The sequence below is a fragment of the Camelus dromedarius genome, chromosome 15, assembly GCF_036321535.1.
Source record: "Camelus dromedarius isolate mCamDro1 chromosome 15, mCamDro1.pat, whole genome shotgun sequence".
In the NCBI taxonomy this organism is placed as follows: Eukaryota; Metazoa; Chordata; class Mammalia; order Artiodactyla; family Camelidae; genus Camelus; species Camelus dromedarius.
Window position 1 is genome coordinate 58,944,312 of NC_087450.1, and position 11,368 is coordinate 58,955,679.

The window sequence follows — 11,368 nt, forward strand, 5'->3', positions numbered from 1 at the left end:
CCCTAGGACTCAGAACACAGCACTCTGGGGCTCAGGGGTGCAGTACCTGGGGCTCAGGAGATCAGTCCCAAGACCGCCGTATTGTGTGTCCCTGCCCACCTCCTCAGCCTGGCTGAAATCTGAGCTGCGGCAGTGCTCGTGGCTCCGTCTCAGTTCGCTCACCCTCCTGAACACCGAGTTTACCCGTGACTTCCAATGCGCTGTTTGCTAAAGGCTCACGTAAAGAAGCACTTGGAAATGAGCTGTGTAATTTCTTTTTCTGGTGAGATATACTAAGGTCAAAACTACCCTAACAAATCAATTCCCAAGGTGGCAGAGGCACAGGAAGAGCTGTGTTAGCCGGCTGGGGAGGACTTTGACTGTAGGGGGTGCAGCCAGCAGAGGGTCAAGGGAAGGAGGGAATACACTTCTTCTGGGAACCTGTTTCATTTCACCCCGCTTCCTTCCCTCCTTATCCCCCATCCTTTCGTTCTTTTGCTCGTTTATCCAACGTCCACTCGTTGCCGAGAAGGCGCTGATGTACGTACAGGGCTGTGCCGCTTGCAGGAAGCTCCGCTTTGAGGAGCTGGGGTTTTGGGGCCAAGTCATCCATCAACATTCCCGGAGGTCATGATTTACTTAGTCCAGGCCGGGCTCTGGAAACAGACTTGGGTCAGAGGGACAGGCTGACTACTTTTAAATGTCTGAAGGAAGATCAAATCAAGAGAGATTAAAATAGTTACTGATGGGCTAAGAAGTTGAGCAGAGGTCAGAGGGTGGAAGGTTCACCATGGTGAAATTTAGCACAATAAAAGTGAGAGGTCTTATTTACAATCAGATCACTAATAAATGTGGAGTAAAGAAAAGAGTGATGCTTGGGCCAGTTCCAGTCCTGACTGTGTCACATGTTAGCTTGAGACGTGGGACGCCTTCGTTCTTCTGAGCCTCACTGATCTTATCTTTTTATGTTTTTTAACTGAAGTACAGTCAGTTACAATGTGTCAGTCTCTGGTGTACAGCACAGTGTCCCAGTCATGTGTACACATACATACACTCATTTTCATATTCTTTTTCATTAGAGGTTATTACACGATATTGAATATAGCTCCCTGTGCTACACAGAAGGAACTTTTTTTAAAATCTATTTTTACATATAGTGGCTAACATTTGCAAATCTCAAATGCCCAAATTTATCCCTTCCCACCTCCTTTCCCCCAGTACCCGTAAGATTGTTGGCTATGTCTGCGAGTCTGTTTCTGTGTGTAGATGAGTTCATTAACGTCCTTTTTCTTCTTCTTCTTTTTTAGACTCCACATATGAGTGATCTCATATGGTATTTTTCTTTCTCTTTCTGACTTACTTCACTTAGAATGACAATCTCTGGGTCCATCCATGTTGCTGCAAATGGCATTATTTTATTCTTTTTTATGGACGAGTAGTGTTCCATTGTATAAATATACCACAACTTCTTTGTCTTCACTGACATTACCTTAATGGGGACGTTACCATGACGTATATATAATTCAAGAGGCGGTCGTAAGGATTGAAGAGAACATACACTTTGAGGCACATAGACTCGCTGGCGTGTACTAGGAGCTCAGTACATAGTATTTCCTCCCCAGTGATGGGAAGTGCCTAAGAACGGAGTGGCCTGCCTCCCGGGGTGGAACGCGGCATCACTGAAGAAGTTGAAGGAGAAGTTAGATGGCCCCTCGTTGGGAGAGTGGAGAGGGAAGACTGGCACGTGGGGAATTTCCAAATCTGATGGTGCCTGGAGTCCGGCGGATGGGCCAGGCCTTTCCCAGCAAGCGGGAAGATTTCCACACGGAGGAGCAGCAGCCCCCTCGCCCATCTGCATCCTCACCGTGTTGAGGACTCAGCTAGAAATCCATCCAAGTTAAACTGAGGGCGTGTGGGCACAGCGGTCGGAGCAGGGCCATTTCCTGTGGAGGATGGTCCTTGGTTAGGATCCTGCTGGGGGAGGAGACAGGCCCTGAGGAACCCTGGCCATGACCTTCCATCACAGCTGACGCCAAACCCCGAGAGCCAGGTCCCACTCTGACACCAGCACCCCGGCATCCTGGTCGGAGAGGAAGACCTATGTACGTGGAAAGGTCAATTGACTTTTCAAGTGACTGAGCTGCATTAAGAAGATTGAAGTGGAATGACCTTGCACTAGGGTTGTTGGACGGCCCTAGGCACCTAGAAATGGGGGCCAGAAATCCAGGCAGGGAGCCCGATGGGTTGACGGGGACTCCAGTGGCTCTTCGCTGCAGCGAGGAGTCGGTTTGAGAAGAGGCAGGAGACAGACGTCCGGTCCACGTCGTGAGGCCTTCCCTGCCCAGCCCTTGTCCCTGGACAGTGATTTCTCGACGGTGGGGCTGCCAGCTCTTCCTCCTCTACTTCCCGTGGCGTCTGGACAAGGCGGGGCTCAGTACAAGTTGCAGCTTGAATTCTCCAGCGTGCTGGAGGAGGCATGAAAGGCGAGGAAGGGTCTGGGCTTTGGAAGGGAGGGATGGAAGGATAGAGGACACGGCGGAGGAGGATGCTTGCCTGTGAAGACAGGAAGGAGGGAGTCCAAGACGAGGCTGACTCTCTTCAGGCTGGGTGTGGTGGGTTCCTGGAGAGAGGCTGATGATCATAGGGAGGGGTCTGCCGACACAGACGGTGTGTATTCCCTGCTTCTGCTGACACTCAGGAGCCCCTGGGGGCACACTGGGCTGGCTGGGAATAGACAACTTTGAACAGACGGCGACCATTGGAAGCCACGAGACAGTCCTCACAGTGACTGTTTGCTGGGTGCCAGCCATGAAGCAAGCAGTGTGCAGGGCTTTGTGCACACGATCTGTGCTTAAACCAGCACACAGGGAGGCAGGTCAGGACCCCCCACCCTGAGGAAACTGATGGAGCGAGAACGTGGACGGTTGGGGGTCAGCGAGGAGTTCGGGGACAGCACCCGAGCCATCCTGTTCCCCAGCCCGTCCCCAGTTGATGCATGGCAGGTCTGGAGAGCAATCTCCAGGTGGAGTGAGAGCCATTCCCTCTGCGGCTCCACCCCTCCCGCTGGCAGGGGACTCCGGCCAGAAGCTGGTCCCTGGGGAGGAGGTGCAGGTAGCTCTCGGTGCCCAGGGGGGGCCTTGTGAAGGGTGGAGGTGGATGCTGAGCGACGGCCCCCTGCAGAAATCCTCCAGGCATCAGAAGAGGAGGATTCACGGGGCGGCTGCTGGTCACATGAGTTCAGGGTTGTCTTCCTAGACTCAGTTACGACGGGTCTCCTACGTTTAGCATCCCTGGTCATTTTAGCCAAAGTTCCCAAAAAGTAAACAAGATAAGACTGTCCCAGATTCTTCAGGTCCTCTTGGCCTCCTGCTTCTCCTCACTCTAGACCATTCTCCTTCCATCCGAGGGACGGGAAACATTAACGTCAGCATGTGTGCCAGGCTGAGTGAGCCCTGAAAAGGAGTAAAGGTAAGAGGCATGGACTTTGGTTTCTTTGTAGTTGATGCCGGATGAGGAAACTCTAGAAGGCATTTAAGCTGGACACTATGAGTGGGCGGGTTTTGAAAGTGCTGTGACCATGGGGAAGGGCTTTCCTGGAGGCAGGAACAGCATAAGCAGTGCGCAGAGGCGGACTTGTGAGGGAGGGAGGGGGACCCTTAAGGTGCATGAGAACTGTGTCAGCAGGTGAATCCGGAAAGGTGCTGACTCCTGGAAGGTCTGGAAGCAAGACAGGGGGACGTGCACTTCATTCTCTGAACAAGGAGGAGCCACTGAAAGGTTCTGGTGGCTGTTACGTGTGGCATTGTGCCCCCCGCAGAAGGTATTTTGAAATCCTCAGCCTTAGTACTTCAGAGTGTGAACTGACTTGGAAATAGGGTCTTGGTAGATGTAGTTAAGCTGAGGTCATAGTGGAGTGGGGTGGGCCCTCAATCCTGTGTGACTAGTGTCCCTAGAAGAGGAGACAGACACAGGGACACGGGGGTTGGGGGGACCACATGGTGATGGGGCAGAGAGTGAAGGGCTGCAGCTTCTAGCCCAGAAGGGCCGGGGGGCTCAGCTTGGCTGCTCCAACAGTGTACTGCAGACCGGGTGGGTCACCACCAGCAGAGTCGTGTTTGTCACAGTTCTGGAGGCTGGACGTGTGAGATAAGGGTGCCACCGTGGTCTGGTTTTGCTGAGAGCCCTCTTCCAGGTGGCAGACCGCCGTGTGCCTCGTAGACCCTCACAGGGTGGAGAGAGACCTCGCTAGCTGTCAGGCCCGCTCTTGTAAGGGCACTAACCCCACTCGTGGGGCTCCACCCTCATGACCTTATTACCCCTCAAAGTCCCCACCTCCAAATACGTCACCTGGGGATTAGGGTTTCAACATCTGCATTTTGAGGGGACACAAACATTCAGTCCACAATACTAAGAATTTCTGGGAACCACCAGCAGCTGGAAGAGGCCAGGAAGGATGCTCTAGCGCAGGTTTCGGGGGGGCGTGGCCCTGCTGACGCCTTCATTTTGGATGTCTGGCCTCCAGAACTGTGAGTGAATCAATCTGCGTGGTTTTAAGCCATCCAGCTGGTGGTGCTCTGTGCAGAACCCCCAGCAAACGACAGCAGTGGTGTCCACTGGTGCTGCTAAGGCCCGTTCCCGGGCTTGTGCCTTGGCCCAGGGCCCTGCAGGGTTGGTATCGGGCACTTCGCTGCTCACTGCCCACCTCCGAGGTTGCTCTGATGGGGCAGCAGACCACGTCCTCCTTACCCGAGCTGGGCCATCCTGTTCCGATAGCATGGGGGGTTGGCTTGTCAAAATCTTGGGGTTTTTTTTGCTGGTGTTGTTTTCTGGGAAAAGATACAGACTTTGGGAAGAAACAATATTATACACAGCAGGAGATATTTTTTAGGTACACAGTGTTAAAATCCCAGTAGGGGAACGCGTGGGGGTCCCTCCCAGTGGGACCAAGGCCAGAGAGGAGGGGAAGGAGGTCCACCCAAGGTGGGGGCACTGAGGATGATTCTGCCTCTCTGTATCCGGTCGAGGGGAAACGCCATGTGCTTTCGGCTTTACGTGGTTAAACTGAGGTCCGTCTAGCTGTTTCTACACGTGTCAGGGAGAGCAGACAGCTGCGGGGCAGGTTTCAGCTGATCACTGCAACCTGTCATGACCCGGCTTGGCCAACTTTGTGTGAGATGAGGTCGTAGCTGCATCTATTGAAAGTGTTGAAATGGCTTTCCCATCCCCCACCATATCCTGGCCCCACTTCTCACTCCCAGTCCCTTCTTTTCAGATCCTTCGTCAGCCTGTTTCCCCAGAAAAGGTGGGGGAAAAAGTTGCCCTTGCTGAATTCTGATCGAAGGGCTGTCTGTGTCCTGCACACTGAGGACATTGTTCAAGACGGTGCACCTCTGAAAATATTGGTTCTGTAGTAATGCCAAGATGTCTGAGTTAGCCGTCAACCAGAACTCCTTGTGCAAACCCAGTCTGCCTTCTGACAGGTTCAGTCAGTGTGTGATCCCTCGTAGAAAATGGTCACAGTGCTGTGGGCACGTCTCCTCTGTGCCCCGCCGGCCACCCGCAGCCCCCGGGGTAGGGACCACAGTCCTGGGGCAGAGGTGGGTAGTTATGACACAAGAAAGGGAGGGGAATTCTCCGACAGCCTGGGAGGTGACACCTCTGTTTCATACTGGAGTGTCTTGAGAGAATATCGCTAACCAAGGATTAAAAGGAAAAGTGTTTCAGTCACTGGAGGAGACCCACTGTTTACACTTGAACCTTTGATGTTTACATTCTGTGACTCTCATGAATGAAGTCAAGATTTTGAAGCCCGGGTATCCACTGGCTCGGGCCGGAAAACCTAATGGCATTTCCTTTGATGTGATCACTTGGGAAACCAATGTTGCGATTCTGAGGTTCTAAGCAAACCCTGCAATCTGGTTTTTTTTGGTAAAATAATTCTATACAGCTATGTACACTGACAGGTGAAATTTAACCAGGGACGAGGTTATTTAGGCCATTCATTTACTTGGGATTAGCAAAGATTATTTTCAAGTTCTAAAAATAAATGAGTGCCAAATTTATGTAAACCTTAGATTAACATTTAAAAAAATTTAAGCACGGCCAGAAATGATTAATAAAATAGGCTGCATCTTGGAAGTAACTGATTTAATATGCAGAGTATACGGAGGACAGTGATTTGATAGCTTTATCAGATACCTTTCCTTCTGTCTTCCCTTGCTGCCACTGCCACCCCACCCTGCCCCCAAGTTGCTTAAAAATGACTGTTTTGAATTCTGGATTTACAGCAAGGAGGAAGTGAATAGAGAAATACGTAGCCGAAGCAGTGGGCCAGGAAGTTGGAGTCTAAGCCTATTGCTTCTCTGCTCCTGACTTACTGTGTGACCTTGGCCAAAGCAATGAACCTCTGTGGGCCTCAGCAGCTCTGTCTGTGGAAGAGGACTGTGGCTTGCCAGCTGCCATACAGGGGTAAGAGAAATAAAAGGACTTGGAGACATTTGGATGGAAAGCCACAGGGGAGTCACAAACAATCCTCGCTTAGTCCCCACGCTTCTGATGTTGGCCCCTTCTCCGGACCGATGTTTGTCATCCGTGGCACCATGTGGATTTGGCCTGTTACTCAAAAATACCAAAAGCAAATATTAACTCAAAATAATGCAATTCGAGCAACACTGAGGCCCACTAGCCTGGAGAAAGAAAATATCACTGTATTTTAAAACAATGGCACATGGATGCTTCCAGAACCGCTCATAAATTCCCGTTTTGTGGCAGCAAGAACGTACTTGAGGGATGAAGGCCGGGGCATCTCAGGGCAGCTTTCTAATCGTGGCAGATCTGCAGACCGTCCCTGATGGCTAACACTCTTCATGGCTGATAAGGTGCTTGTTAGAGAAATGGGAACTAAATTTATAGTCGGTTTTGTGGAGCCAATTTACATGTTGTACTGCCGGAGCTGAAAACTAAAGGAAATGTGCTCGAAGCCAAAATTGGCTTTGTGGCTCCCGTTTCCTCAGCTCAGCACCACCTGCCTCCAATCAAACTGTCCAATTACAGGAAACAATTGTTTTCTTGCTTTCTGGGAAGTGAAGAAATTCATCCAGTAAAGGACCGATTTCTACATGTTTCTCCCCCTGCCTCCCCCCGCTGCCTTTTTTTTTAAAAAAAAAAAAAAGAAAAAAAGAACAAAAATAAACAACGGATCCAAAACATCAACACTGTTTTGGGGGTGAAAGTGTTTCCCTAACAACTTACTTTCAAAGTTCAAAAATCTGAATGACGTGGTCCATGAATGACAGTGTTACTGACCACAGACCCCTGATCTGTAATTACCTCCCATAATAACGTTATTAGCCATTCAGAGGAAAGGTTCTCCCTTTTAAGACGGGAGGCAGTAATTAAAGGCTGTGAATTTCACAGGTGAAATCTTGCAGAAAGTAGGATTTTTTGAAGTCAAAGATTTGAGTGCTCCACCTCTGGTTAATTAAACTTTCTTCTCAAAATAAAATCTGGTGTTTGAAACAATGAAATCGGTGGCAATGATCCTATTTATCTCTGAGCCCAAGTCTGATTTCTTTAAACTCTAATTTGACTTGCTAAAGCTTATTTCTCTGAAATGGTTAAAATAGCAGCAAAGAAGTTGAAGAGAAAATAAAGCACTGGCCACGTGTAGGTGATACTTGGTATGCACTGAGCACAGATGATAATCACAGCACCTACTTCGCCTTCTTGGCAGGTAACGTTTTAATGGAACTAACAAACAAACTTCCCTTGACGTGTTTCTGTGTCATCTCCTGGATTTTCTTTTTTAAAATAGAAACAAGTGCTCAGTATTTCAGGATTCAGTACAAATACTGACCTCATGAAAAACCACTTAAGGGCACTTATCCGCATCATTTCTCTGTGAGGCATTCACACTTCCTGACGTTCCCTCCCAAAGCTGACATGTACATTGATTTTTGCCACGTTTGGAATCCACTTAATGCTATGTCAAGGGAACCATCCCACTCTGCTCCATGAGTTCTCCTAGGTATGGACGTTAGCTTCTAAGAAGTACTGTGCTCCTCCTCCAGGAAGCCTTCCCGGATCAGATCTGGTAGAGGCCATCTCGCTTTCTGCCCCTGCTCTAGTCCTATTTCAGCCTCTGTCCCAGGCAGTGGTTTTCACTTCTGCAGCCCTTTGGGAAAGCAAACTCTTGGGGGACCAGGCTATTTCTCTTCCGTTTGCTAAAAATGAATGAGTGGATGATTTTCCTTCTATTTATTTCTTCCGAGCTCTCTTAGAGAGCTCGTCTCTTCTGCGTCTCCCCCAGGTAGTGGTGGGACACCAGGACTCCAGCCTGAGCACCTTTTCTTTTCATTCTTCAGTCTTTCTGGGTGACCTCATGCACCCTCATAACTTCACCTATACCTTTGGCCTATGTTATCCCTCTGCCCCGATGTGGTCTGGGGTGTGGCGCTAAGCACACAGGCTCCAGATAGAGTCCAACGCCCTGTGACCCTGGGGTTGGACTGTACACTTCTGGAGTCTCAGGTTTGTTTTTTTTTTTTTTTTTTTTTTTTTTTAACCAAATGGGGGTGTGGGATACCAGCGAGGTCAAATCTTTCATCCCGAGAAACCATTCCTCCTCCGTCAGCCTCAGCTGGGCTCCGGCATCGCGGCCCGAGTCGCCCCCTGCCTGCACGCCCCCTCTCCTCCACACCAGCCTCCCGTGGCTCGGGGCCACCTGGCTTCTGTACCCGGCAGGGACTGGGGCTTTTCAGTCAGAGCCACTGGAAAGCGAGTTTCTCCAGGGCAGGGGCTGAGGGTCACGTCGGCCCCCAGGAAATCTTTACTAAATGAATGGATCTGGTCTCAACAACAGATTCTGTGTTCCTTCCCCAGCCGGTGCCCTTTATCCACTAGAAAGAATTTCGGATACTGAAAATCTACTGCTTCACAGAGATCTGGTGACTCAGGGGATAATTGTGGGCATGGGGGCTTTCCAGCAACCTAGTTAGATGAAACCACACAGCCACCTTCCCACCCCACGGGGTGACCTATTTCTCAATTCTTGTAGTCTCAGCCTCCCTCGCTTCAGAATTCTGATGAGTTCGGGCCATTTCACGGCTGGTATTTGATGAGAAAAGGGAATTGAGGTGTCAGAGGTTGATGTGGACCTGGAGGAGCTGATGGGATGTCATTCTGTTCTTTCTGACAGTGGGAAACAGTCTGTGCAAAGGGGGCTTCCCGTGCCCCCTCCTGGGCCCCCCGAAAGGTCTGCTCTCGCCGGGCGGAATGAGCTGGGAAGGCCGCCCCGACACACAGTGCAGGAGACTGATCGTCTGGGCGCTCGTAGCCTCTCTGGCTGAGCTTCCCAATTAGAATGCAAAATCTCTCACAGTCCTGTTTCCACCCAGATCCTCATTTGGCTGTTTTAGAGCTGAAGTGAAAACTGACCCCTGCGTCTTGCCTGACTGAGTTCGTCGCCGAGGCATTCGGGTTGGCGGCTGCAGCTGCTCTGGGCCGATGGGCCCACGTCCCCTCCTCCCACGGCCGCGGGGCCGAGGGGGCAGGCGGGAGGCACCGGGTCTCTGGTGCGCTGTGCTTTCGCTGCCCCCTTAGCAGGAAAGAGAAGTGGAGACACCACAGAGGGCAGATGGCTTTTCTCCTCCGCTCTGGCCTCAGCTGACTCTTACTCAGCTTAAAGTCCCCTCCTCTGCGTATCCTCTCCTGACCATTCCCGTGGGCTGCCCCCTGCCGCCTCCCTGGCACCCTGATGCCCCCGCGGGGGGAGCGCCTCAGGTTTTCAGCTCATGGCTCAGCCCCCGTTGCCCGGCGGCCCTGGAGGGCAGGCTGTGGGGTGAGCTGAGCGGTGCCAGCCAGTGACCGCTCAGTGCAGACTTGTAAGGAAGGAAAGAAACATGCCGTGGTGATCAGTCCTCTGCCTGGTGGACTATTCGAATCCTCTGCAGAGTTTTAAAAAGTAACGCAGGAGCCCTGAGCTGCCCAGGACCCATGGAATCAGGGTCCCCAGGCATCAGCCTTTAAATAGCCCCCCAGGCAGTTTTTCTTTGCAGCCAGAGAGGGAGGCCACTGGAAATGGGCCTGGATCTGGGCTTCCCTCCTGGGCTTTGGTTTCCTCACTTGAAAGGGGTGGGGGCTGTCGGCTTAGATTGCCGGGTTCTAGACGTGGCATGCGGAGCACCTACGAGAGGATATGAATTCAGTGACTTTTCGTCTTGGGGCTGCAGATGCGTGGTGCACAGCGGGCTAAGCCCACAGGGTTTGGAGTTAGGTAGGGCCTGGTTCGGGCAAGTGACCAAATATTTGAATCTGGGTGGGCTGCTTGACTTGTCTGCGTCTCAGCTGTCTCCCCTGTGAAGTGGGTTTCCAAGTATTACTCACATCGCAGGGGTGTGAGGATTAAATGAGCTCACCACTCAGGTGGTACAACATGATATCAGTAGCTATTAGTCACCGTTATTCATAAGGTGAACGCTGGTGATGCTTTCAGAAGGAAAAAGTGAGATAATGACAAATGCGAACTGCAGCTCTTTGGACTTCTCTCTCAAAGTGCATCTCTTTAAGGAAAAAGCACGTGCTTCAGTTTCTGACCTTCACAGATCAAAGTATTGATTAGACTTTGTCCACTAGGTAATACATCTCTGGAGAGGAAATATATTCTCACTTGCTAATTTCTGTCTACAAGGCAAAAAGGCTTCTTAAACACTTACATTTTCAGGGCCGTGCACATTAAAGCACTGTCCTTCGTTGTGCTAAGCTTGTCCTCCCTCCCCTGCCATGCGCTCTGATGATCACACTGCTCTTAAGGCTGCTAAATTGTGAGGCTAAATTACCAGCCCTGAGTTTCAGCTGCTAGACGTCGGTGACTGCGGGAGAGACTCTGCTTGGGACCGACTGCGAGCCAGGAGTCGGAGCTGGCGACCTGCTGGTTGAACCCCTTGCGGGCCCCGTCCTGGTTTCCCCACCAAGGTTAACGGAGGTGAAGAAACCGCCATCCAAGTGTGCGCATTTAGCTTTCCAGTATGAGATGAATGGACCCATGGATTCCATGGGTCCATTGAAAAACCAGTTAAATGCTTAAAAACCATGGGAGAAAGTTATGAGTGATAACACAAGGCTTCTCCCTGAGGGCACCCCATTATTTCTGGCACTCCCTAAAGTCCCCTCCCAGACCGGGTCACTGAGGGTCACTGGCAGCTTCCATCCGGGGCTACAGCCCACGAATGGATGAGCGAGTGTATTACTCCTGTCACTCTCGGCCTGGAGAAGGCCACTGGCCAGGGCAGGGAGCTACCTCCGGGGCTGCCCCAGCTCCCGACCTGCAGGGGGCCAGCAGGTGCTGGGTTTCCTGCAGAGACCGATGAGTGAACGGCCTCTTCCCATGGGT